The 26100-nt window shown below is 43.6% G+C and overlaps 1 protein-coding gene across 1 annotated transcript in view; it reads left to right on the top strand.

Moving 5' to 3' along the window:
• Positions 1-1052: 1052 nt before the first annotated feature.
• TENM1 (teneurin transmembrane protein 1) overlaps positions 1053-26100 on the top strand; it is a 371047-nt gene continuing 345999 nt past the window's right edge. The window contains exon 1 of the mRNA XM_060270166.2: positions 1053-1505. The gene's annotated coding sequence lies outside the window, so the exon portion shown is untranslated. The remainder of the gene's footprint in view (positions 1506-26100) is intronic.

The following is a 26100-nucleotide window of genomic DNA, read 5'->3' as shown; positions in this document are numbered from 1 at the left end:
GCAGGCAGGTGAGAATTGGCTGACAACAGACTGAGGCAGGCCAGGCAGTGCCCCCTTTGCCCTAATGGACCAGCCTCCACAGTTGGGCAGCTTCTCATCTTTCCACTTATTTGCTCACAAAAGATTTCTGTACGTGTAGGAAAGGGGCCAAGGGCACTCCATTTATTCTCTCCATTTATTCCTCCTTCCCCCGCCCCATTTCCAATGGCTGATCTTTGTAGGCAGCAGCGCCCAGGTTCTAATCCCCAGTTAAATCGATCGGGTAAGAAGGTAGTGGGAAGGTCGCTTTTCTCCCTGAGGGGCACCTGGAGAGGAGGATCCAGCAGCCTGGACCCGGTGGATGGTCCGGGTTGTCGCTCTGATAAGGCAGCCGTATCTCCCCAAGCCAACTGAATGCGAGGTTCAGATTTCTTCGCCATCCTCTTTCTGCAGTCGTTCTCAAGGATCCTCGGGGTGTGCCGGCGGCAGTCTTCACCTGTTGCTTTTCTCCCCCAATAATCTCTGTGTGTTTCGCTGCACCCTTCTGGCTGACACCGCCAGCCTCCTCCCTCCCTTCTCTTCCCTAGCACCCGCCGCCGCCGAGCGTCGCTTGCCTCTTTCTCTCCGGCTTCCCAGCCTAGCGGCATTTCTCCCGCTTTGCGCATTCTGTGGCCCCCAACCACCCATCTCCCAGTCTTTAGCAACCCATGGATATGGGTGTTTTCTGGAGAGAGGTGAGGAGACGAAGACGGATCTGAGCAGTGTGTGTGTGTGACAGAGAGAGACTGGAAAATCTTCCCACTTCCACCTCCCTTTTAGCCGCTTTTCGTCGAATCCCCGTTCTCCCATTTTGCGCTCTGTTCCCCATCCCGAAGTAAGGATCGTCTCTGGGGAAAGCTTCCCCTTCACTTTCTGGTTAGAATTGGGCCCCTCTGCCCACTTCCCCAAAGCCCTCCCTCCTTCCTTTTTCTGCTTTCCTCCCAGTGCACCTGCACAAGAGTCTGGCAGCAGGTAAAGGCAGAGGCTTCGGCGTCGGCAGCGCGCATGTCCTTCCTCCTCTCCCGGGCATGCTCATTAGCGGCCGAGGAGGCAAACCGCTCGGAAGGGATCGGGTTCTCTGCTGCCAGTCTGCCCGGCGCAGAGCGGCTGGGTGTGCAAAGGCGAGAGAGCGAGAGCAGTGACAAGGCAGCAGACCGGGCTGGTGCAGCTTCGCGTTTCCGAAGCAGCCTGTCTGCCTTTGCGGACAAGCCCGGGTCTCCTCTCTCTGCTTTTGGCGCTGAATCGCCCCTGCGAGGAGGACTGGGAAGGGGAGGAGGTATGATGATGCGGGCAATCAGCAGCAGCTGCATCCTCGGCTATGTGGATTTATATTCGCCTTCAGCGTAGCTGCCGCGCCGGGGAGAGGCAGGACGAGGGCAGCAGCGTCGGCAGCCGGGCGCGATGGCTAGCCACCGGAGCCGCGCGGGGTGGAGGCGGCGCTGCTGCAGGAGCAGCAGCAGCAACTGAAACTTCCACTGGGCAAGCAGGTAAGTTTGGCTCGAGGGGGAGGAGGAGGAAGAAAAAGAAGAAGAGGGGGGGGTTGGCTGGCTGGCTGGCTGGCTGGCTTGCGCGATGGAAGAGCTTGTGCGCGCGCCCTTGGAGATCCGATGGTCCCTTTCCCTCTCCTCCACCTCGACTCCGCTCTAACTGGACTTGACATGTCCGTGCGTGTGTGTCTGTGTGTGCGCGCGTGGGTCTGATGTTGCAGGAGGAGAACAACGGGAAGTCACAATCAATAAGGCTGCAATCCTGAGCTCACTTACTAGGTAGTATAATATGCTCAACTGGACGCGGTGGGGCTTGCTTTCGGGATGAATTATGCGCAGGATATGCTCTGTGTAAATCAGCCGAGATCTCTTAAGGACACTCCGACACTTCTGCTGCTGGGATCGCGACACGCACGCGCGCACCCCATGCACAAAACCGTAGTGCAAACCCACAGGAACCTTGCACACATCTTCCAACCACACTTGAATTGTAGGTGGAATCCCCGCTTGAAATAATTAACCGAATGTTGTACATCAAGTGGTGTAGATTGGATGCATAGTCTCTCTACTCGGACCCGGTGCGTGTGGATTGATGGGTGCTGTGGGTCAAGTCAAGGTGCAACAGTGTGTATTGGGGTGGTGAGGGGGGAGAGTGATAATAATCCATCAAATAGCCTATGTAAGAGAATCTCACATTCATGAACATATGCTTGGCCTGATGTGCTGCATTTTTTTTTAGACCCATGTGTCCAGCTTTGTGTTTAGGAACAGCAACTTTTGCCTGTAGACTGGTGTGCAACTTTGGTATTGTCTGTGTTCTAACATTTGCACTTCACATTGTGGGTTTTTATGTGCTGCAGATTCTAAATGTGTCCAATTGTACACATATACACTGGAAAGATGCAGTATTAGACTGAAGTGTATTTGATTGTCATGTTTATAATTGAATTTGTACACTGTGAATTGCAGTGTGTGAGAGATGTCCAGCTCTTTAAACAGATTGGTAGGCTATATACTGTATATACAATCAGAAATTATGTAGTATGTGTTTTAGCTATCTCCAAACATTTATTTTGCCTATAGGGGGTCCCCTTTGCTCACAGTTGTTGTATTATTTTCCTTTTATACTGTAACTGTAGGTGCTATATGTGTCTCCTTTTAATTAATGTGTTATTCTCTGGGATTCTCTCACGTCAGAAAGATACTCCCTCTCAGGCCCAGATAGTTCAGCTTTTTCATGTTATGAGTATAATGATATTCAGCACTTGCATTTTTCTATCATCTCCCCCCCCCCCAAAAAAAATCAATTTAAATTATCTGTATTGCTTACAACAACCTTGTAAGGCAGTTCTTTGCTCTCAGCTCCTTGTCGTGTATGGACTGATGGGATGGTGGATTGCCTAATGAGTTCATGGGTTGAGATTTGAACTCTGGGCTTCTGGCTTTGCACTCTCATAACTGCTACACAGTGTTGGCTCTAAAGCAGACATACTGGCTTTATTTGTCTTTATTAAAAGTGTGTTGCAACACAACCATGAGCTTTTAACATCTTTAAAGTCAGCAGAAATTCAATTATTTACTGACTTGAAATTCTAACTTAGCTGGTGGGAAGGAATTTGTGGATGTGCTTTATGGATGTGCTTTACTAACAGTTAAGTGAAGACAGTCTTTAAGGGAAAAAGGAGTGTTGCTTCAAGGTGTGGCAATATATTTCTCTTCGAGTTCTAGGGCCTTTGTGGAATCCAGGTTAGGGTGAATGAGAAGGCAGCTCCTAGTGACCTCTCCTTGCCTTCGTTTTCTCCTTCACCTTTTCCCAGCTACTTTCCAGTCTTCCTGGTGATATGCTTAGCAGTTTCCTCACTCCTGGCACCTCTGGTCATTTTCACTTAACACTTGCAATCCATCAATCAACGCAGGTGCTCTTATACACTCTTAGCTTCCTGCAATTGCTTCTGCTGGGCATTGAAAAAAGCCGTTGGGTTCATTATTTGGAAATGAATGATGATAGTAGCCGTTGTATGTGAAGGAGGGAGAGCTTGCAGTTGTATTTTGTCCATGGTGGAGTGGAGCTCAAGCAAGCTTCAGTGGCTCTAATCAGCACCAGTAGTAGCATGTGGTTTTGATGGTGGAGTCTTTTTAATCAGACTTTCCCTTTCCCACCCCCAGAGGAAGGGGGCTTACTTCTGTGCAGATCAATATAGGACTGCACTAAATGATCATTTTATATCCTATGGTTGCGGTTTACAAATAGTCAGAAATCTATCTTGGTTGTATGGAGCCCTTCTCTGCAGCTTAATTGTCGAGATGGATGACCTGTAGTGTAAATTTGTTAAGTCTTCAAGGTGCCACGAGACTCTTTGTTATAGTGTCAAAAATAAATCCAGCTGGTGACATTGCCCTGAAGACGCATCAAATATGCCTGTTTTGACTCTGGGTGCATTTGCGGAAATAACGGCAAGTGTGCTTATGTGTTTGCATTTCTCTTTTAATTACTTGAACTAAACAACACAGCACAGAATTGATTTCATATGTGCACCCACATCCCTAGCTGTAGCAAACAGAACAGTGTAGGAATATGAAGTACTGAGGAATATTAACAGTGAGCAAGCTAGCTAGTGAATGAGGAGGGGGGGGGGAAATGGAATTTATTTTTCCATCTTTCTCCCACATGCTGTGCATCCTTTCTGAGATGCAATTCTATGCTCTGATTGTTTTCGAGTGAAGGAAAAGTATCTTGCCATGTGAACTATGTGATGTTTTATATGCCCATCTTCTAAATACACTATACTAAATTAAAGGAGTATCTTCAGCTTTGTAGACTAAGGTCCCAGATATTTATTAAGATGTACAGGATGTGTTTATAAAGCACATGACAGAAGCATTAAGCAGTAGATTTCGCCAACATGTGTTTATGATAAATGGATCTAAAAACATATTTGTTGGTCTTGCTCCTTCCCCTGGTAAGCATTAAATTGTAACTGGTAGTAGGAGTTTTGGGTTGCACTCAAATAATTTTTACACAGAGCAGACCTTTTGAAATTAATGTACCTAAGTTAACCACCTTCATTAATTTAAATGGGTTTACTCTGAGTAGGACTAGCATTGCATACAACCCTTTGCAGTCCTCTCCCCACTTTCCTGAGAGTAAGCTTCACTTAATACAGTGGGATTTATTTCTGGGTAGACCAGCATAGGATTGTGCAGTTAATGACTTGCACTGCATTAAGAAGAAGGTTGCAGTCCTAACTTCACTTACCTGGGAGTAAGCTTCATAAAGTTCTGTAGGACTGAACTCTGAGTACACATTCGTAGGATTATGCAGCATGTCCCACTGTTCAGTGGAGTTACTCTCGGAAAAATGGGAAGAGGATTGCAGCCTTTTTAGTGATGGTTTGGATATTACATATCTGCCCGCAGTGTATTAAAATTGGTAAGCTTAGAAAATGCCAATAGCCTTGAACTTCATAGTAATACTTTTAGCAGTGTTTATGGCATTATTTTGTACTGCTTAGAACGATCAGTGTAATAAGTGTAAAACTCAGGATTCCACACTCCATAGATAAGGACACTTACCTGGAAATTTAAAAAGTAGCATTAATTTTCATTGGGACATGGAGCAGAATTCCAGCCCTTGCCCACATTCTTTGAGGAGTTGTCTCAATGCACTGGATAATAAGGTTAAAAGCAAACAAATACTACCTCAACATTTTTGAAAGGTATACAAGCAATATATTCGGAACAAAATGCAAAATTAATTGTAAACCAAGCGATAACAAATGAATATAAAATACAAAAAGGAACAAAGCAAGGATGCCCATTATCACCGCTGTTGTTCATCTTGGTCTTGGAAGTTCTTGTGAGGAATATAAGAGCTGATAAAGACATACAAATCTTCACAAGCGTAAAGATTTTCCAGTATCATTCGTTGCCAGTATGCAGCCTGTTTGCTTTATATCATATTATTAATTTCTCCCCCCACCTAATCTGCACAGATACTTTGTTTCCTCCAAACCCACCTGCAATTATCATTCTCTTGCAATCCAGCTAGTAATTAGTAGAATAGATGGCTTAGATATGCAGATGATAAAATATATTGTGTTCTTGTGTTGAGGCAGTGTTTGGTATAACAGTGATACAGTTAGCTGTGAAGCGGTAATATAAAGCCTTCTAGCACATCCGGGGGGGGGGTATCTATTTTGGAAATGGATTTTAATTGAGGGGAAATGACTTGACTGTCCCTCTGAAGTGGAAAATGAGGACAAAATGTTTTGAGAGTTGATGATACCCCCCCCCCCCAGTTGTTGTTGCCAGCAAGGAGGTGCATAATGAAGATGAATTTCTGTCTCGTAATACATCTGCAATCTGGTTTCAGGGTTAGTGCTGTAGAAGGATTCTCTGTTCATGCTTCATCCTTCTTCCTGCCTGCCTGCCTGCCTGCTCCTGTGGCATGCCTGTAAAATGTTATTGGATCATTCTTGCATGCATCCTGTTTGTCGCCACCTTTTTGTGGCCCGTCATTTTACTACAGGGGTCAGGAGCATTTTTTCAGCCTGAGGTTTGCATTCTTTCATGAGCAACCTTACTTGGGTGGGGCGGAGCTCATGCAAATGATGGGGCCAGAGGCAAAAATGGGTGGGGCAGTTGTCTTACCTTTTGTGCAAAGCTGCATTCCAACCATGCAAAAGTAAGACGTCTTTTAAAAATTTTATTTATTGCATTTATATCCCTGTTTCTTCTCCAAGAAGCTCAAGGTGGCATACATGGTTCTCCCCAACATCCTTTAATCCTCACAACAACCCTGTGAAGTAAGTTGGCCCAACATCACTCAGTGACCTTCATGGCCAAGTCAGGATTTGAACCCTGGTCTCCCAGGTCCTAGTCGGATGCTCTAACCACTACACCACATTCACTCTCTTTTACACACACACACACACACACACACACACACACACACACACACACACTCCTCCATCCAGGTAGATATGACCACAGTTCATGGAGCACTTCCTAGCCAGGAAAAAGAAGTTTGTAGAGTATTGCCTGGAAGAGGTGTTGTGGCCTCAGGAGAGTTCCAGGGGCCGGTTAGAAAGGTCTCGGGGGCCACATTAATCTCCCTGGGTCTCAGGTTCCCCACCCCTGCTTTAGACAGGAGTTTCAGAGGGCCAGATAGATGTGATGTTATTGATTTCTTCAGTCTTTGTGTGCTGTTGTGTGTGATAATTAAATATGGAAAGCGAGTGTAGAAGCATATTGGGAGCATGGCATGGCAATGTGTAACCTTTCCCCCACCCCACCCATAGTCCTGGTCTGTATCATCCCCACTCCCTGCCTGCTATTAGAATAGGATGAAAGCTCCCACTGCTGCCAATGAGAGCATTTCCCTCATTGCAAAGAGCAGGCATAGAGGGTTTGGATCAGAACCATGGTACAGGCAAAGAGTTGCCTCAACTCAAAATATTACTGTTCCAATCTGGTGTCTTTTCCCAACCTGCAATCTGCTGCTGCTGTTGTTGTTTGTTTGTTTTTTAAAAAATAGAAATAAAAAATAGAAATAAAACATGCAGGAGCTAAAGACACAAATAATGTTTTGCCTGATTTGGTCCTTATTCTGCAATCTTCCTTGCCATTTAGTCTCTGGGAATATGTGGGGATCAGTGTATTGGTTTGAGATGTTTTCCATTTGTTTCACTGTTGTGCTTACAGTGTTTTTCACCGTTGCACTGCTTTTCATTGACCTTTGTGCTATACTGTGTGGGTTTAATGAACATAAGATGGAAGTCCTTCATTCAAATTTGAGTTGAACCATGACTCATCACAGAATTTAAGGCAAACTGTGTATTTGTAAACTTCAGTCTACCGTGAAAACTTGCTTGTAGGGTTTATCAGGAAAGAGTAACCTAACAGCAACCTTGTGAGGTAGGTTAGTACGTAAGAACAGCCTGCTGGATCAGGTCTAGGCCCATCTAGTCCAGCATCCTGTTTTCACAGTGGCCCACCAGAGGCCAGTGAGACGCCTGCCTGCAGAATTCAAGCACAATAATACTCTCCCCTCCTGTGTATTATAGCAACTTATATTCAGAAGTTTTACTGCCTCCGATCACAGAAACAGAGCAGAGCCAATATGGCTAGCAGCCACCCACAGCCTTCTCCACCATGAATTTGTCTAGTCTGCTATTATAGCCATCTAAGTTGGTGGCTATTAATGCATCCTGTGGAAGTGAGTTCCATAGTTTAACCATGCACTATGTGAATAAATCTTGGGCTGAGATAACAGCTGGTCCAAGGTAATCCCTCGAGCTTCATGGTGGAATGGGGATTTAAACCCCATTTGTAAATGTGTAAGTTGGAAGCCACATTGGGAGGGTTTGATCCTGAAAGGCAGTCTACAAATATTTGAACTCAAACCTAGTCTGAAACTTGAAGCAATGCAGCACACTAGGTGTCATCTATGTGAATAGATCTGAGCAGGTAAGGAAGACCCTCCTGATATATTAGGCGATTTTTATTAGAATGTTCAGTGTTAATATGTCAGAGAGAAGTGGGTTCAACATCTACTCAGGCTGTGGAGTTCACTAGGTTATCTAACAACATATACTCCCATTTCCAGCTTCCTGCATTTCAGTTAAAGCCCATGAGGAAATGTCATGAAGTAACTCCTCTCATGGAGTTTTTTCTGATCAGGAAGTGTGGGCAATTGGGGAGACTGCTGAGTGTCACCATTGCCCCATCCACACTATAATGCAGTTTTATACTACTTTGATAGCCATGGCTACCCTCAAAGAATTCTGGGAACTGTAGTTAGTTAAGGGTGCTGAGAGTTGTTAGGAGATACCCTATTCCCCTTGCGGAGCCACCGTTCCCAGAGTTCTCTGAGAAGAATTGTAGCTCTGTGAGGGGAAAAGAGGTCTCCGTAACAACCCTCAGCATCCTTAACCAACTAGAACCCCCAGGATTCATTGAGGGAAGCAATGACTGTTTAAAGTGGTACATGAGTTTTAAATGCATGGTGCAGATTTGGCCAAGTGATGAGGTCGCTTCAAGCTTGCACAATAATTATAAAGCACCCTGTGGTGGGGGGAAAAAAATCAGAAGCCTCTTTCGTGGGGAAAGAAACATTTTGATAAACTGTAGGGCATTATTCACGCAGCATTAGTCTGAAAGGGCAGGTGCATGTATCTCTCCCCCCCTCTCCAAAATGTGTGTTGTGGAATTTACCTCTAAACGGCTAGGCAAAACTAGAACTAGCTAGAATTCAGCATACATGTAGTCCAGTCCAGGCATTTGTGAGGAGAGGAGACTGTGTTCTGGTTTCTTCCAGACAACCTGTTCATTGAGTAAGTTTGCACAATGTTTGCTAGGAAGTCAGATGGAAATGGCTATTAAGTGTTCACTGCAATCTGTTTGCTGGGAGGTTATCTGATGTTACATAGAGCGATTGTAGTTTCACATCATTTTCCGTATTGCTAAAAGTTTCATGGGGAGGGGGGCGATTTATTGTGCAAGAGCGTCAAAGCAACTTTGTGAAACTTTCACTTGTGAGTATGTGATTGAATTCCTGCTGAAAATGGGGAAAACCTGGATGTGCTCTTTCTGCTTGCACCCCTCTCCGCAGCAGGTAAGAGTTTTGTACCCTTGGAGGCTCCTGTTTGGAAAATCCTGGAAAATCAAGGTTCCAGGTTTCCACTCTGATTCCAATAGCAGTCACAAAATCTTTTAGTTTGTTTCAATGTATCTCTGCTGTGCCAAAAGCAGTTCCTGGGGCAGTTTACAAGAACAGAATACAACAATAAAAATCGGTGCCATAAAAAGAAACAAGAAAATGAAATTGTAGTGAAAAGTAGGAGAGGGGGAGTTTAAGCACCAGAATTTAAAAAGTCTGAACAGTATGATAACAGCAACAGCAACATCGTCAACAACTACAGTACTTGCTAGCACTGAAAATATACCGGTAGCAATGAAGGTGGAGGGAGTTCCATAAATGAAGCACCACCACTAAAAAGACACTCAGCCCTATTTCCACCCACCTGATTAGCCTCTGCATAGAAAGCTATGAATAGGTTGCAATGCTGGACTGTGGAGATGGTGTGTTACCTACTCAGGTGTAGGATTATGAGAGTAGGATAATTCAATAGCACTCGGAGCATGTATGCAGAAAACTTCAGTATTTTTATTTTCTGTGCACATGCATGCCCATACACACCACACTACATAGAAAATACTCCCAGGAAGCTGCATTAGAATTTTTAGCAGTGTGAGGCAGCAGCAGCAGCAGCAGCAGCAGCAGAAAACTGGGTAGCAACAATGGGGGAAGGCCGTGGTGGAGCCACCTGCCTTGCTTGCAGAAGGTCCCAGGTCAAATCCCTGGCATCTTCAAGTAGGGCTGGGAGAGACTCCTGACTGAAATTCTGGAGAGCTGCTGCCAGTCAGTACAAACAATACTGAACTAGAGGGAATAGAGGCTGTTGGTCGTGACCTATGCTCCTGCTTTGGGCTTCTTGTAAGTGTCTGGTTGGCTACCATGGGAAGCAAGATTTGATTCAACAGGTCTTTGGTCTGGCCCTGCATGTCAGCTCTTGTGTTCCTAAAGACCCTCCAAGTGTCCGTATTTTCCAGGGACATCCCTGATTTAGAGAAGCCATCCCGGTTTCTGATTTGATCCCAGAACGTCCTACTTTTACTTCCTATTTTCATTGGAGAAATGTTGGAGGGAATGGAGTTATCCGACCCTCGAGCCACCCAGAGTGGCTGGAGCAACCCAGTAAGATGCAGATAAATAGCATTATTATGGAATGGAACATCCCTATTTTCGTCAGAGAAATGTTGCAGGGTATGTTCCTATGTTCTTCAGTTGAGCTCTTATTGGTTTAAGCAGGAGTGGTAAGCACCTGCTTAAAAGCTTCCCACTGAAATCAATGAGGCTTCCGTGTGCTTTATTCTTTGTGGATTATATCTAACATAGGTGGTGGGGAGAGGGGAGATATTTGTTTCAGACTCTCTAATTAGAACATATTTCTCATGGAAGTATTTCAGTGTTAAGGCAGATCAAGCGGTGCTGAGTGATTTGTATGCTTGCTCTCCTCCAATTTAAATAGTGAATTACAAAATGTCAACCTTTCTTTGCAAACAGTACATACACCGCAGGGTTGTTTGTCTATAAATTTTCATAAAGTATCTTTTGAATAATACATTTTTGAAACTGTTAACCTTATCATCAAAGTCTGAGGAGGAGGAAGAAAATATGTCAGGACCATGGTCCTCATCCTGCAAGATTGATCCTTGTATGGAAGCTGGCTGTTGTGAGCAGTTTTGTTTTCTGGTTTAAGGCCTACACAAAGGGAATCCATGTATGGTGAGCAGTTGCCTCTTGAACTAATAACCAGTGCAGTTGATTTGCACTATAAAAGACTATTGGCTTTGCTAGGTGACCTAATTCTCATGCTCACCAGCATTTGTGTGAGGTACCAGAGTGAGCTCAATATGCCTGCTTATATTACCTACTTCCAGGGGATCCTATAAACTGTGCCCTCTTTGGGCAGCTGGCTACCCCAAAAGGATGACCCCGAAGGACATCTTCTGCATTTGTTCTCTATGAGAGTTGTGAATATAAAAATGATGGTCACACCCTTGCCCCACCTCTGAAGGGCAAGCGGCCTTTGGGGATATCCTTCAGGGGTAGCAGAAGCAGAGTTGCCCTTCAGAGGTGGGACAAGGGCATGACCATCATTTTTAAATTCACAACTATCATAATAGGGTTTTTAGATGGCTATACACTCTAGTAAGGGTGGGGGCTAGAGGAGGCGAGAAGCTGAGTATTAACTGACCCTCTGTAAGGAGCCTTTTATACAGCTGCCCAAGACACGAGGAGGCACTAGTTTTTCTAACAGCATTAAGTAGATCATGACATTATTGGATCTTGTGCACCCATGTAGTGCTTAGTGTCAACTGTGCTCGTCTCATGTACCCACTCAGCCATAAAGGTCATTGGGTCAGTTGCTTACCCTCATCTTCAGCTACCTTGCAGGATTTGTGGGGAAGAGAACCATGCACTCTGGTTTTTGTTCCTTAATTGTAAGCTACTTTGGCTCCTGGCTGGAACCTTGTATATAAATATAATAATAGTTGAGATAATATTACCTCCTTCTTTAAAGTAGGCTGTAGCCAACAAAGTCCTACTCTCTACAGTTAGTGGACCTAAGTTGGTCTTGTCCCTTCAGTGGGTCTACTCTGAGTTGGATACAGCACAGAATGCTTAAATTAAATAGTTAACATTAAAAAAAACACCAAGTGGGACCTTGGACAATAGATTGCCGCACCATAATTGCATGCTCCTGCTCAGAATGTTAGTCATACTCTTCCAGGCTACCCCATTCCATTTCCCATCTACCTCAATTCCTTCACTATTTCTTTCTGCTTAAACAGGCACTTGGCATTCTACAACTACTGAGCATGCATGGTCCTCAACAAGTTGCTTTGGGTCATCCCCCCTTATGGTTCTACCCCCCCCCCAATATATTTGTATGTGTGTATATATGTGTGTATCCCACATTCATACTTGTGCAGTATTGTGTTTCTTCCAAGCCTGATAATATCTCCTCCTTGTGTATGAATGGTGGCGTTTTGACTTCGGAAGGACTGGCACTTGGAGAATTGAATTTGCTATTAGTATATGTGAAATTCTATTTCAGGCATGTGTTCCCTTTCTTCCTCTGCCTGTTTAAGTAAACAGACTTTAGGTCGGGGTGTCAGAAACCTCCTGATGCATTGATTTTAGACTAGAACCTTACCAAAAATACAAAAATGAAGGAGCAAAGCCATCTTTGTCTCTGTCTACTGCTGTCTTACTCCTTGTTTCCATGTGAACGGTGAGGGGAATGTGGCAAACTGGATAGAAATTTCAAATTAGGGATGACTTTAAAATCTTTTTTACCCTATTTCTTTCTTGTCAGGCCCCTGTTACCATGGGAACTGGTTCAGAAAGGCAGCGGGTAGTCAGCGGTTGAGTGAGAAGTGTTACCCGCTACTCTTGGATTCCAGCTGCCTGTTGAGCAAGATTTCAAGCTTACCGAAAAGCATGGCCTATGGTGTGTGTGTGTGTGTGTGTGTGTGTGTGTGTGTGTTTGTGTGTGATGAAGTCTTTTTAAAGGCAGAGAGGACCCCTGGTTGGGCTACCCACATTCCGTGCCAAAGAAAATCTGAATTCTTCGCTGAGAAGTGTGTGAATTAAGCCAATCTTCATGCTCTCTATATCCTTGCAACAATTTCAGTCCACTAATCTTGAACTGGGCAGGACTTAGGATGCCTTGTGTTTCATCTGAAAGGGGTTGGTGCTGTTTTGTTTATTTATTAAAGTATATGGCACCTTTCCTTGAAAATCTTAGGTTGGTTTACAACAGATTCTGTATAAAACAATACAATAAAACCAAGTTGTGGCTGTGTGCAAATTAAAAGCTTTGCAATAGTAGCAAACGCTATAGAAGCTCACTCTGATCCTTTGTTCGGGACCTCTTCTCAAACACTCACAAAATCCTGACTGACATGCCCCACCCTATGACCCATGCAAAAGGCTGGTTTGGGAGCTTTCTGAGAATTCACAGGGCATTGAATACATATATTCAAGCCTACCTCTGTATCTTAAGCACTAAAAATAAATCTTTATGGAAAGAAGGTTACCAGGTTGCCCATTTTCTTGTGTCTAAACATAATGCCAAATGGTTACACTCCTTGGCAGCCATAAGCTTTGGACTGGGACACTCCTTCCTCCCTTCCCTCCACACATGTTGGGAGTAGATGGATAATAGGTGAAACCTATGCCTTTGCCAGGCTCAGTCCTAATAGCAAACATAGTTTGCAGCTAACCAGGAACCAAAGCTTCTAATCCCTTTGTGGGAATGTTCAGGGTTGCAGGAGAGGATATATTGTTTGATTATATCCTTTCCAACTTGCATTAACAAGTTCTACAATTTAGCAGTGTAACATTCATCTTTTTAAACTTGCACAGCGGATGCGTTTGCTCAGGCTCGCTAAAGCCTCTAAAATAAGTTTCGTTGGTAATTTCCCCTTTAGTCCCTCATAAAAAGATAGACATGACACAGCCTTCTATAAAAGTATACACATTCTGTTCACAAATGGGTACCAGAAGGCAGACTTAAGTTACAAAACTTGGCTGGAAGCCAAGAGAGAATCTTAGGCTTAGCAGATGTTGCTTCTTTGACGAATGTAGTCAGAGAGAGAGAGAGAGAGAGAGAGAGAGAGAGAGAGAGAGAGAGAGAGAGAGAGATGGCTGACCAGTCCTGCTCTTTTGTTACCTGGGCAGGTGAGGTCACGCCCACCTCTAGTCACATGCAGAGGAAGTCTGTCCCAGCCTAAGAGAAACATGAAATTCCGACTGGCTGGTCGAGACATCCCCTTTTATGTCCACTCTAGGGACGTTGTTCTTGACTGCTTTTGTGTTTCACATCCCACACCCTTTCCCCTTTATTTAAGTACCCTTCACCATATGTTCCCATGGCTTCACCTTCAAAAACGTAGTGAAAGAGGTAAGTCTTCACCTTCCTCCTCAAAGAGTATAATGTGGAGGCGAGACTTCAAAGAGCAGTGAGGAGAAGAATGTCTGAACACTATTGGTAAGTTTCTGTGGACTGTTAAACTCAGAAAGCAGTCCCATGGGGCTGAGGGGAGTTGTAATCCTCTAAAAGAGACCAGGTTTGGAGAAGGCTGATTTAGAGGCTACTGAACGTTTATGACAGTTAAGCCTTATAATATGATAATAATTTCTTCTCTTATTAAGAAATTGCCAAACCATTCTTCTCTCTTGCTTTTTCTTCATGACTGCTCCTGATTTCTCTCTGAATGGCATCTGTTTTAATTTGTATTTGGCATGTAATATGGCAATAGGTGCAGAGTAGATAATATTTATTATTATTAAATAAGAATAACCTGGCACCTGCAAGGGTGAAACTTATTTTTTTAATCATTTCTTATGAAAAGTTTTCAACATAAATTTCAATAAAAATCACACTAACCTAGAAAAGAAAAAAGGGAAAGAAGGAAAAATAAGGAAATGAAGGAAATAAGGAAGAAGAGAAAGAAGAAAACAACCAAAAGGAGATTGCAAAACCCTCTGTCAAAATTATATGTTAACCGTTATTCCACACACAGAAGAATAAACCCTCCCAGCTCTCATCTGAGAGCTGCCCCCTCTTCACCCAGCCTCCCACCCTGGAAAATCAAGGCTGAAGTTTCTTTTAAGCTATGCCTGCTGTGTGCCCCATCTGCAAATGTTAAAATTTCAGAGCTTTCACTCCATATTGCAGTGTGCTTTGAGTTTTGTGAAGTTCATAGGAGCAATGAAATGTTGAGTGCACCCATTGGCTGAGAATAGTGTGATGCCTTAGAACATTCCATGAATATTCTTTAGTGATAGAGAATTAAAGAAGGCTACATGGAATTTTCAAGGACATTCTCTCCTCTGAGTGAAGTTATAGAGCAGTTGAGTTGGAACTGAAAACAGCACCATGCTAGGAGAATCTGTGTTGGCAAGATAGGATTGCTGAGAGAGAGAGAGAAAAGAACCCAAGAGCTAAGCTAAAAAGCTCAGGATGGTACACCTTCCTCAGACAGCCAAGTGAGGTAGGTTAGTGATGAGCCCAAGTGAGGATTTGTGTCTCCCCAGTTTAAATCTGCCACAGCAGGAAAAAGAAGGTGCTGGGATCAGTGGCAGACTGAGATACAGGAATCAGAGCAAATAGAAGCCTAAGGAAATGAGAGGAAAATATGATGGATAGATTATGCCAACTGATGGGTTCTGATTTTTATTTACACAACTTAAGGCGTAATGTAGCATACAGTCAGAGGCCCTGATGGCCTCAACTGGGATCCCAGTGCTGGGGAAGCAAATTCCCAGGATCTTGCACAATTTACATGTTCACTGAGAACCCAATTCATTGTGCAAAATAGGACATGGTTGGAAGCACAGGATGAAGGACTGCAAAGGTAAGGCTGGGGACTAACCTACAGAGCCAGAGATCTCCTTTTTCTCTGAAGACTACAGTTTATTCATGACTGGCAAAGAGGTAAGTGGTGCATCTTTTTTATTATTGTTGCATCTCTATGCTCAGGGGGAAGCTGTGACCAAACTCATGCCTCTAATGCAATGATATTTTTAAAGCCATTGGCCATATTTGCTAGGACAGATGGGAGTTGTAGTTCAGCAATATCTGGACAGCCAAAGGTTCCCCACCTACCCAATTAACACTTTTGAAACAACATGTCTTTTTCTTTTTTGGCAATCACTCGTAGCCGAGTAAGATTGTCTTCCATAATCAGTTTTAGCAGTGAGTCCGTAAGGGACTGTGGAGGCTAATTCTGGATCCATACATCCTTCCACACAGGGCCGGTGCCTCCATTTAGGCAAACTAGGCCTTGGCCTAGGGCGCTGAAATGGAGGGGGTGCTGTTGAGCCGGCCGGCCGCACTGCCGCCAGCACCGGGAGCAACGAGCGAGCGAGCGAGCGGTGGCGGCGGCAGCGCCCGTAGCTGAAGCCTTCAGCTATGGGCGCTGTTGCTGCCGCTGCCGACGCTCACTCGCTGTCGCAGCCGCTGAAGAACTCACAGTGGCCCCTCCATAGGCAGGAGGCGTGCGAGCTGAAATGAGGCATGCGAGCTGAGATTCCTGCATTCCAGGGGGTTGGACTCGATGATCCTTGGGGTCCCTTTCAACTCTACAATTTTAAGATGATTCAGCCTTATATAAAAACACGTGTTAGGGCAATGTATGTATAAAAATGAACACATTAAGTGAAAATAACATACAGAAGGCATTATAATAGGAAAATCAATTTGTAAAGATGTGTTTCATGGGTTAAACGGCATACAGGCATGTCTATATTAGGAAAATTTTGCACTAAGATGCTGATGAATCTCCATGAGGATTTATGTGGAAATGTGAAGAACTGAACTTAAGGTGGATTATGACCTAAGGTCCTTACTCTGCTGACAGAGACAGTATGTATTTGAAAACCATTTACAGGGAATCATAAGTGAGGAGCACAAGTGAGCACTGCTGGTGTGCTTAGCTCCTGCTTTAGGACTTATTATATGTTTCTTGTCGGCCACTGTGAGAAAGGATAGAGGATTTGATAGGCCTCTGGCCTGATCAAGCAGAGCTGCATACAAATTCTTAGGCGTTAATGTCTCCCTTCAGTATTTCACAGATGAAATGGGGATGTGATTGTACCACTGCTATCCTTGTACCAAGTATTTCTTTGGGAACTCCTGACACTCATTTTGTGGTACGCTCACAGCCACCCACTCTGTGTGCTTGTATTCATTTGCTCTATGACAGCCTAGCCAGTTCTCCACTGATCTGAAAACCAACTGTGTTTCTGTTTGTTTGTTCCTTGTTTGTTTGGTTAGAGATATATCAGAAACGGCAAAACTATCATACTGTGTTACTGGCAGTTCAAAACAGCAGCTGTAGTGTGTGAACTTGACCAGATCCAACTCAATCTCACCCCAATAAAGATATACAGAAAGTTAAGGTCCAGTGGCCTGGGCGAATCATAGTGCCATGCAATTACAACATAATCATAAACATTGCATGAAATATTGTGCATAGCACATAATACACTCAACATCTGGCAAATGTCACGCTGGCTATCCCTTCCCTTCCTTGTCACAACAGTAGGAGCAAAAGAGGGCATTGATTTACCAAGGACCAGTGAGCAGGAGGAGGAAAGATGTGGTGAACATGCAGGCAGTCAACACCATGAGATACAGTTGATGGCCACTAGCTTGTATAGCTTTAAAGGATTATTAGGTAACTTCATGGGGGGATAAGGCTAGCAGTAGCTACTAGGCGTGATAGCTAAATGTTTCCAACAGGATCAGAGGCAGTTAATTATGGTGTGGAGTAGCCTGTCTCATGACTCACGGTCATCCAGGCAGATGGATATTGGAAGATACGGGAAAGAAAAAAATGATGTAGTACATCCCACAGTGTATAGTTGGCATTCACTCCCACAGGATGCTGCAATGGCCATGAATTTGAATGACTGTAAAAGGGGGCTGGACAAATTCATGGAGAATAAGGCTATTGATAGCTACTAACCAGGATGCATAGGCTTAGATGGCTGTAGTATGTCTCTGAATTCCAGTCGCTGAGGAACACAAGTCCTGGTTAGGGGCTTCCCATGAGCACCTGGGAACTTGAGGTGGAGCATGGCCCAATGTTCTCCCTCCACTGTCAGAGGCAGTTTGCTTCTGAAAACCTGCTTGTGAGCTTTCCATAGGCATATGGTTGACCACGGTGAGAAAAGGCTCTTCCCGAATAGTGCCCTGTGCATACTTACTGATTTAAAATGCATAGAGTTTCACTGTAAGATTTCATTAATCAGATAACTCCAGTGCAAACATTTTCACACTATTATTGACAATAGTGAAAACCTTGTATTCTGACAAACACCTCAGAATATGATTGTGAGTGTATGTGGGGAGCGGAACAGTGGGGTGATTTAGTGATAGATGGCTTCTCCTCCTCAAGGGGAAAAAAAACAATTTTGCCCAGCTTCTACCATTTTTCTTTTTGGCATATAATATCAATAACTAAAATGTCAGAAAGTTTCTGGTGCTCATTATTTCTTTCCATCTGTGGCCAACAGACAAATTCCTTTTATTAATGGATGCCCTGCTACCTTATTCTGTTTGGGCTTGCATAGCTCCTTGTTTTGCTTTGTTTTTGGTATTAAAAATACACCTTATTACAAAACAACATAAAATATGTGGTTTGGTGGTAACCTGTCTGTTTTGTAAGGTAGCAGGAGAGAAACTCCTTTGCATAGGGTTTGCTGGCCCAAATAACATTGAAATATAACTCTCATCTGCCCCTGCCAACATAACCAATGATGGTGGGATGGGATGGTAGAAGATGTCATCCAGGAAAAACCTCTGGATCAGGGTGTCCCAAACTTGAGTCTCTACCTGTTTTTGGACTACAATTCACATCATCTCTGACCACTGGTTCCTATTAGCTAGGGATGATGGGAGTTGTAGTCCCAAAACAGGTGGAGACCCAAGTTTGGGAAACCCTGATCTGGAGAGTCATGGGTTATTCCCCCCTCCTTTATTTTAATAATGTATATACCATTTGCTACAATTGTTTTTAAGCTGTGTGCAATAGGGGTACAGCATAATAGTTGTTAAAATTGACCATAAAACAGGGTGGGGGTGTCACAAAATGCCCGTTGAATTAAGAGTAAGCTTTACCAAGTTCTGGAACACTTGAAACATAGTATGTGGGCTACAACTCCCATCATCCCTCACCATTGACCATGTTGTATGAGTTTGATGGGAGTTGGAGTCCAACAACATCTGGAAGGTGCCACATTGACTAGCCCTCTGCTCAATGGGTGATGGGGCCTGTCTGATCTCAGCCGAAGGGGAGTTTCACTGAATTGAACCCACAACACTGAGCTCACAATTCCTAGTGGATATAAGCCACTTCGAAGCTTCTCCAAAGACCTTGTGATCAGGCGGGAATATAAGGCATCAGGTGGTCCTTAACGTATCCTGGACACAACTTGTTGAGGCTGTTGCAAATTAATACAAGAACTTGGTTTGGTGCTGGTGTTAGATCAGTACTTGGGATGGGTAGGAAAGCAGAGGCGTACCAGTTCTTCTCAAGCACACCTTAAACCTTCCCACTTCTTTTCAAAGGACAACAGCCCCACTCCCTTATCCCTTATTTAGACTACTTGAGAGCAGAAGGAAGTGGAAAGTTCCTTCCCTCATGCATGCTAAGGGTAGATCTTTAAGTTGCAAGAATGTCAGGACCCAGCCCCATAACCCCAAAGGGGTACTCTGGCACTCTCACCCTTAGGCCAGAAATGTTTGAATTTAAAATGGCAGGCAGCTGGACTCTTGACTGCCAATGCAGGTGCTTCTTTCCTGTGCATCTCCACCATTGCTGTGGTACCTATGGGGTATATTTGCTGTCATTTATAGTCCCCCTGGGCTCTGTTGGGACCCAAATTTGTACCCCGTAGTTCTTAAATTATTGAGAATGGTGTTCTTCAGTTATTCAGGCAGTTCTGCAAGTGTGCCCCTCTTTTCAGTTGTTGAAGGATGTGCTTCTTTTGTTGTTGAAAGAATCCTGTTATGTTTAACTCTTTGGGGGGAGCAATTTTGTGAATTATTTTATAGTGATTGGTTTCCATTTCAGTGAGATTAAAGTGTCTATTAAGTATCAAACAGAAAGAAGGAATAGCCTTTTAATATGTCTTATATTTGACTTGATATATATATTTGAGAGCACCTGACTTAGCGAATTGAATTTTGGAACCACAGAGCAGATATAAGTTGTACTGAAGTGCTCTTACCAGTTTCTGTCAGGCTTTTCTGGAGTGCTAGCCATGAGAAATTGCAGTCTGTATGTTGATGTTAACCTCTCCCCTGCAAAGTGCTATGAGATATTCGGGCAATCACTGGAACATGAGAAACTAATCACAATTTTGTTCACACTCCCTCTTCCCCTCTCGAGTGCAGCATCCCATTTTGTTTACTGTTTACACAAACCATAACTTGCCATGATATTCAAATTGAAACATAATGGTTAGCATGTGAATTGGAAACACCATTTCAAACCATATTTTCTGATTCTGCTTTGGAGGGCAGGTGCTAACCATAGTGGTCCAATCTGAGCACAGCATCAAATTATGGTTGGTGCTAAGCACAGATGGGGTAGGAAGCTGAGATGGAGTAGAGAATGCTTGAGTCCAGTGATGAATTTGCAGTCCTCCTGTGCTTTGGTTGATTGCCTGAACTGAATGTTTACTTGCTACCTCATTTGAAAAAGTGAAATATTGAAACAGTCTTCAGCTAAAAAGAAGTCAAAACAGTTGTCACACACACACATTTGGTTTTCTGTTTGATTGTTTCTTAAGAAAAAACAAAAATACTGAGGCATTTCAAAGTTATGCTTTCTTTTTAACTTCGTTCTGTTTTATAAATACTGTTAGCTGTGCTGGATTCTTTATGAGAGAGAGCAGGTTACAAGTGGAGGAGGATGCAATTTTCACGGAAAAAAACAAGGAAAAATGTAACCAACAGGTTTTCCAAGACATTGCTGGCTTTCCCTAATAATCTTACCATTGAAAGTAGCAGAGTAAAAAGAGGCAGATAAATCTTTCTCTAAGTGTCTAGGTGTAGAAAATGTGCCTGTACATATTTTGCTGCCTAAGGTGGAGCAGGAAATTATGTTCCACTCCAAGTCAAAGTACATACTACCCTAGCATTTTGGTACCCGAAGCAGAAGATTCCTCAAGTGCACCTCCTTGATCCAACTGTAAAAATGCAGTAAGGAAATTAAGTAAGGAAAAACTTGCTGTCCTTCTGTGACACTCTGAATCTATTGCCTGAGGTATCAGTCTACTGATAAGGCTGGCTCTGAGAAAGAGAGACCTCTGAAGAAAATCAATTTGCGACGCTCCCTCTTCCATTACTGTTTTATTATTATGTATTACTACTATTGAACAAAATTCAACTTCTGGTGAAAGACGGTGTTAAGGTGTGTTTGCAACTCCACAGGTACTTGCAGCTAACAGTGTTTTGGCTTAAGAAAGTGCCCTTTGAGCAAGACATAACTATTCCTTTTCTTATTACCTTTTTTAGGGTACTACTCTGAAAAGTGGAAAAGTGGCTTTGTTTAGGTGTTTACTGCAAATTGTGGTATGGGTAATGACTGATATTGACTTAACATTCATTAATTCTGTTTCTCCTAGTCTTGCTTGGTCTTGGGTCTTTCTGTCAGGAGAAATGCATGTTTCCTGTCCTTTGTTGGCATCCTGTCTTGAGAGACAGCAGACGAGTGCACCATCAGGGGTAAAGTCAAACCATTTTCGGAGTATGGCTTATTTTCGGGGTATGGCTTATTTTCGGAGAAACACAGTAATGTATGTGAATAAGTGCTTTGCTGAAATTTTTCCTCTGGTTTTTCAGTGTTTCTTCCATTTTTCTGCCTCATTCTTGTAAGAGTAGTGGTGCTCTCCGCAAGAAATGGTGCTGATTACTCTGAGCTATACATATTTCAGTCTTAATTTACATATGTACAAAGGCAGTAGACATCATTCAGCCATCCGTACTCTCGGACTCAGATCCAGGAAGTAACTTTTGGCAGCTTTTTCTCCAACATAAAAGCTTAGGGAGCCCTAATCTCCGCCTCTGCGTTCTATGTGTCAACTCCCGCCTCTCCCTTGCTGACGGGACCTGTGTAGCCTCCCCTTCTGTTCCCGAGCTGGTGGAGAGTGTTGGGGCTCCAACTCAGCCACCGTGAGCCCTTTCAATCTGTGGCTGCTTCCTGTCACCCCTGCCCTTCTCCTCCCAGCTGTTCCTGCCCAGTCTCCTCCTGCCATTTCCTGTCCTTCTCCTCCCAGCTGTTCCTGCCCAGTCTCCTCCTCCCTCTCTCCTCTCAAGGTGTTTCTGGGCAGTGCCGTGACAATTCTCAAGGCACTTTAGATTATTGCTCAGTGACAGGTTTTGAGCTTACAATTCCAAGGTGGCCAAGGGTGGCTTACAAAAATCAATACTAAGATTGTCCCTGTCCTCAGCCTAAAAAGGCATGGTGTATGAGGAAAAGGGTAGAGGTGGGGAAGCAAAGCTTAAACACAATTTATTAGAAGACAACAGTCCTTGTTGTATATGTACAGTATATATGTTCAGGTTCAGGTTTTCAGCGGAAGCCACAAGGATTAATGCAAATCCCCACTTGCAATTTCCTCCAGGTATATGGACTCTTCAGACCTTGATATGGGGTTTAATATGGTAGCTTGATTTGGTTGCTGAGTTTCCAGAATACACACACACACACACACACACACACACACACACACACACACACACAAAACCACAGCTGCTTTGTTTGTGCAGTATGAAGAAATATTGCAGCATTTGGGACTTTTTAGTTTAGAGAAAATGTGAGATAGGAGTTTATAAAATTATGAGTGGCATGGAAAAAGTGCACAGGGAACAGTTTTTCTCCTTTCAAAACACTAGACCTGGAAGAATTATGGACGGATAAACGAAACAACTTCTTCATGCAGCACATAGTTGAATTATGACACTCACTCTTGCAGAAATCATAAAACCATAGAACTGTAGAGTTGGAAGGGACCCAAGGTTCATCTAGTCCAGCCCCCTGGAATGCAGGAATCTCAGCTAATGCATCCACGACAGATGGCCATTCAACTCTCTGCTTAAAAAGCTTTAAGGAGGCATTGCAGTGATGGCTCCCAACCTGGATGACTTTAAAAGAGAAATAGACACATTCATGGAGGGTAAGTCCATCAATGGCTACTGGCCATGATGGAGGCTATGTTCTCCCTCCCTGGTCAGAGGCAGCAATGCTTCTGAATACCAGTTGCTGAAAGCCACAGGGGGAAGAGTGCTCTTGTGCTCAGGTTCTGCTTTGGGGCTTCCCATAGTCATCTGCTTGGCCGCTGTGAAAATAGGATGAGGAATTAGATGGGCCATTGGCCTGATTCAGCAGGCTTTTCTTATGTTCCTATGTTAGATAGCAAGAGCTGTGGCGGCCACTGATTTGCCAATGCAAGGATTTATGCTACTGACTTGCTCGGCATGATCCCAGTGAAGTTATGCTTGTGCCAGCAGTAGAGGGTTCACTCACAGCTGTTGTGTTGGGGACAGTCAAGAAGCATATGAGCAGGGTCACAGCACTCATAGGCAACCATCCTTACCGTATGCTTCTCAGTGTGATAAGCTGTAATGTGTAGCTTCCCCCCACCTCTCTCCCTGGAAAGCCACAGTTAAACATTTGCTTCTCATTAGCTAACAGTCCAGCTGAGCAAAACAAATTCTCTTGTCATTTTAGTAGCTGATTGGGGCAAACGTGCCAGTGGTGTTAACTTGAGCATTTTATAGGTGAGAACTCCAGCAAATGTTTGATTTGAGTTTTTTGTTGTTGCACACAATAGCTGTTCTAGATTTAAGAATGCAAAGACCATGAACAACTAAGGGGAGCACTGCAGGATAGATGGACTGCAGACAGGGATAGGATGATTTCCCTCATTTTCACACTTAAGTTTAGTCCTTCACATTTAAGCAGCAGTTTTCAATTAAACAAGAAGCGTATTTGTGAAAATTCATCAGAGTTTTTGCAAATTCTGCCTAATACAGTGGACCCTTCGGATGCGAACTTAATTCATTCTGGGGGTCCGTACGTACCTTGAAAAGTCCGCATCTAGAGGCGCCACTTCTGTGCACACACACGGCATGATAAAGTGCTTCCACGCATGAACATGATGCGCACAGCACTTCTGCGCATGCACGAAGCAAAACCCGGAAGTATACATTTCCAGGGTTGCAACATTCACAACCCAAAAGTTACATTACCTGAAGGTAACGTAACCCGAGGGTCCACTGTATATGGATTTGTACACAATTTTGCCTAATATACACATTTTAGCAAAACAATTTCTCAGATTCATTTCCCCCTAATTTAATATATTTCACTAATATGCATATTTACATTTTTTTTTACCTTAGTATATGCATTTTTGTACATACTGCTTAGCTGGAAAAGAGTGAATTTCAAAAGATGGCTGTATTTTGGTTCTCATATTGTTTCAAAAGTGCAAATTACATAGGTTTGCTTTTAAATGCAAACCAAATCCAATTTCTCCCCATCTCTAATTACGACCATTGTTCTTTGAAGGTGTGATAACTCACTTCTTGAGTTATATTGAAAGCTTTAATTAGAAATTATTGAGTGTTGGCTGTTTAATGAAATATATCAGGCTTCCCTACCCTAGCTTTCACTCATAGGTGGTGGGGTCTACTTCTGGGAGTGGGGCATCATTTTCTTTCTTCATTACTCTTTGCAACCCTTACAAATTGCAAAGCATTTCAATTTTCATTGCATTTTTTTATATTGTCATGGTCTGTTGTGGTCCTTGTAGGGTTGCCTCTGAAGGCAGTTCAATTGCACCCTGGGGCATTGTGTGTTTTGTGTTCTCATTTTGTATTTTTATGTTGTGAAATGCTCTGTCATCTTTGGATTGCAAATTTAGATGGTGGTGGTGGGCCCTTCACCTGTTGCTGTTGAAGATTTGACTTTGGAGTAGGAGATTCAGGGTTGTTTGTTTTTATAGGCTACTGCTTCCCACAGACTGATGGATAGACCCATCTTAACCCTGCAGAACAGCTGGTGTGGTGAGGGACATGGGTACATTTCCTGTGGGTGTTAAAAAAAAAAAAGGTTTGTCTCAACCCTTTATGCTAAATGTCCAGCTCTGTGTTTGTGTTATTTCCTATCTCCACTTGTTCAAAGCTGGGATTTTCTTAGTTTCAGCACTGATGAACTGAGGAATTAAGAGACCATTACAAGGTCACAAACAGACCTCACAGGCAAGATCCAGGGGAAGGAAGTACAAACCCAAATCACTTCTAAGTTAGAAGCTTTTACTCTATGCACATTTATAAAGGTTATTTCCATTAAAAATGTGACCTCCATTTAAGGGTGGCTACAATTTCTCTCTCCCCCCCCTCCCCTCTTTCTGAGAAGCTGAAACTAGGAAGTACTATTACTGCTTTGTCTGCAGTTTGAAGCAGAAGGTGTTCTTCTAATCATTATCCTGGAAGCTGAGATCCCATTCTACAGCTTGAGCTGAAATACACGGCTTGTTAATTAACGGGAAACCCAAACTCTTTCAGCTCCCCATTAAATACCACCTTTATGAAAAGACAAGTCTCCCCGCTTCCCATCCTCACTGCTGAAAATGTAGCTGACTGTTTTAATCATTTCTTGCCGCTCCTTCATTCTCCGTAGCAGTTGAGGTGTCTGAGACAAGGGGGAGAAAACCTGGTAATGAGCAGAATGTATAAAATAAAACACTGGTACGGCTTTGTAGGCAGACTGGCTAAGTACAGTTGCAACAAAATAGCTTGTTCAAATGGATTGATCTTTTGCATTGTCTACTGGAAGGATTGTGCTGGTGCTTGTCATCACAAGTGTAAATGATCTCATCTGCACAGTTAGTTTCACAGTGTCACTTTATGGTGTCTGTGGCTAGAGGGATGAGACGAAAAGTGAATGCGGTTTCCACCCCCCCTCCCTTGCTCTCATGCTGCCAAAGTGAGATCCATATTTTTCTGCAGGGGGGTGTCTTTCCCTCTGCCATCAGCAAACACCAGTGGTTTAGTGGTTTTAATTTTCTCTCTCTTGTGCACCCCTTGCGGTCTAATAGACTGGTTAACACTATTTGATTAGCTTCCTACAAAGATTAGGTTCAAGGTTTTTGTATTAGTTTATGAGACCCTGAGCTTTGAGTCAGGCAGCACACAATGTGTGGGATGGGATCAATTCTCATTGATGCACTAGTCTTCTCCTTGCAGGGAGCTGATTGCCTAGGAGAGCTTTCCACAATGGCATCTGGCATTGAAGTGGTTCAGTCTGTTATGCTGCCTCATTCTCTTTCAATAAGTGGGCCAGAACCAAGATCTGAATCTTGATCTGAGCTCACTGTGTGGTCTCGAGGAAGCTGTATGTTCTCATCCTTAGCTGCCCCCCCCCAAAAGAAAGCAGTAAA

Source organism: Zootoca vivipara, chromosome Z2 (genome assembly GCF_965207765.1).
Source record: "Zootoca vivipara chromosome Z2, rZooViv2.hap1.1, whole genome shotgun sequence".
Lineage (NCBI taxonomy): Eukaryota > Metazoa > Chordata > Lepidosauria > Squamata > Lacertidae > Zootoca > Zootoca vivipara.
This window is presented reverse-complemented; position numbering and strand designations above follow the sequence as displayed.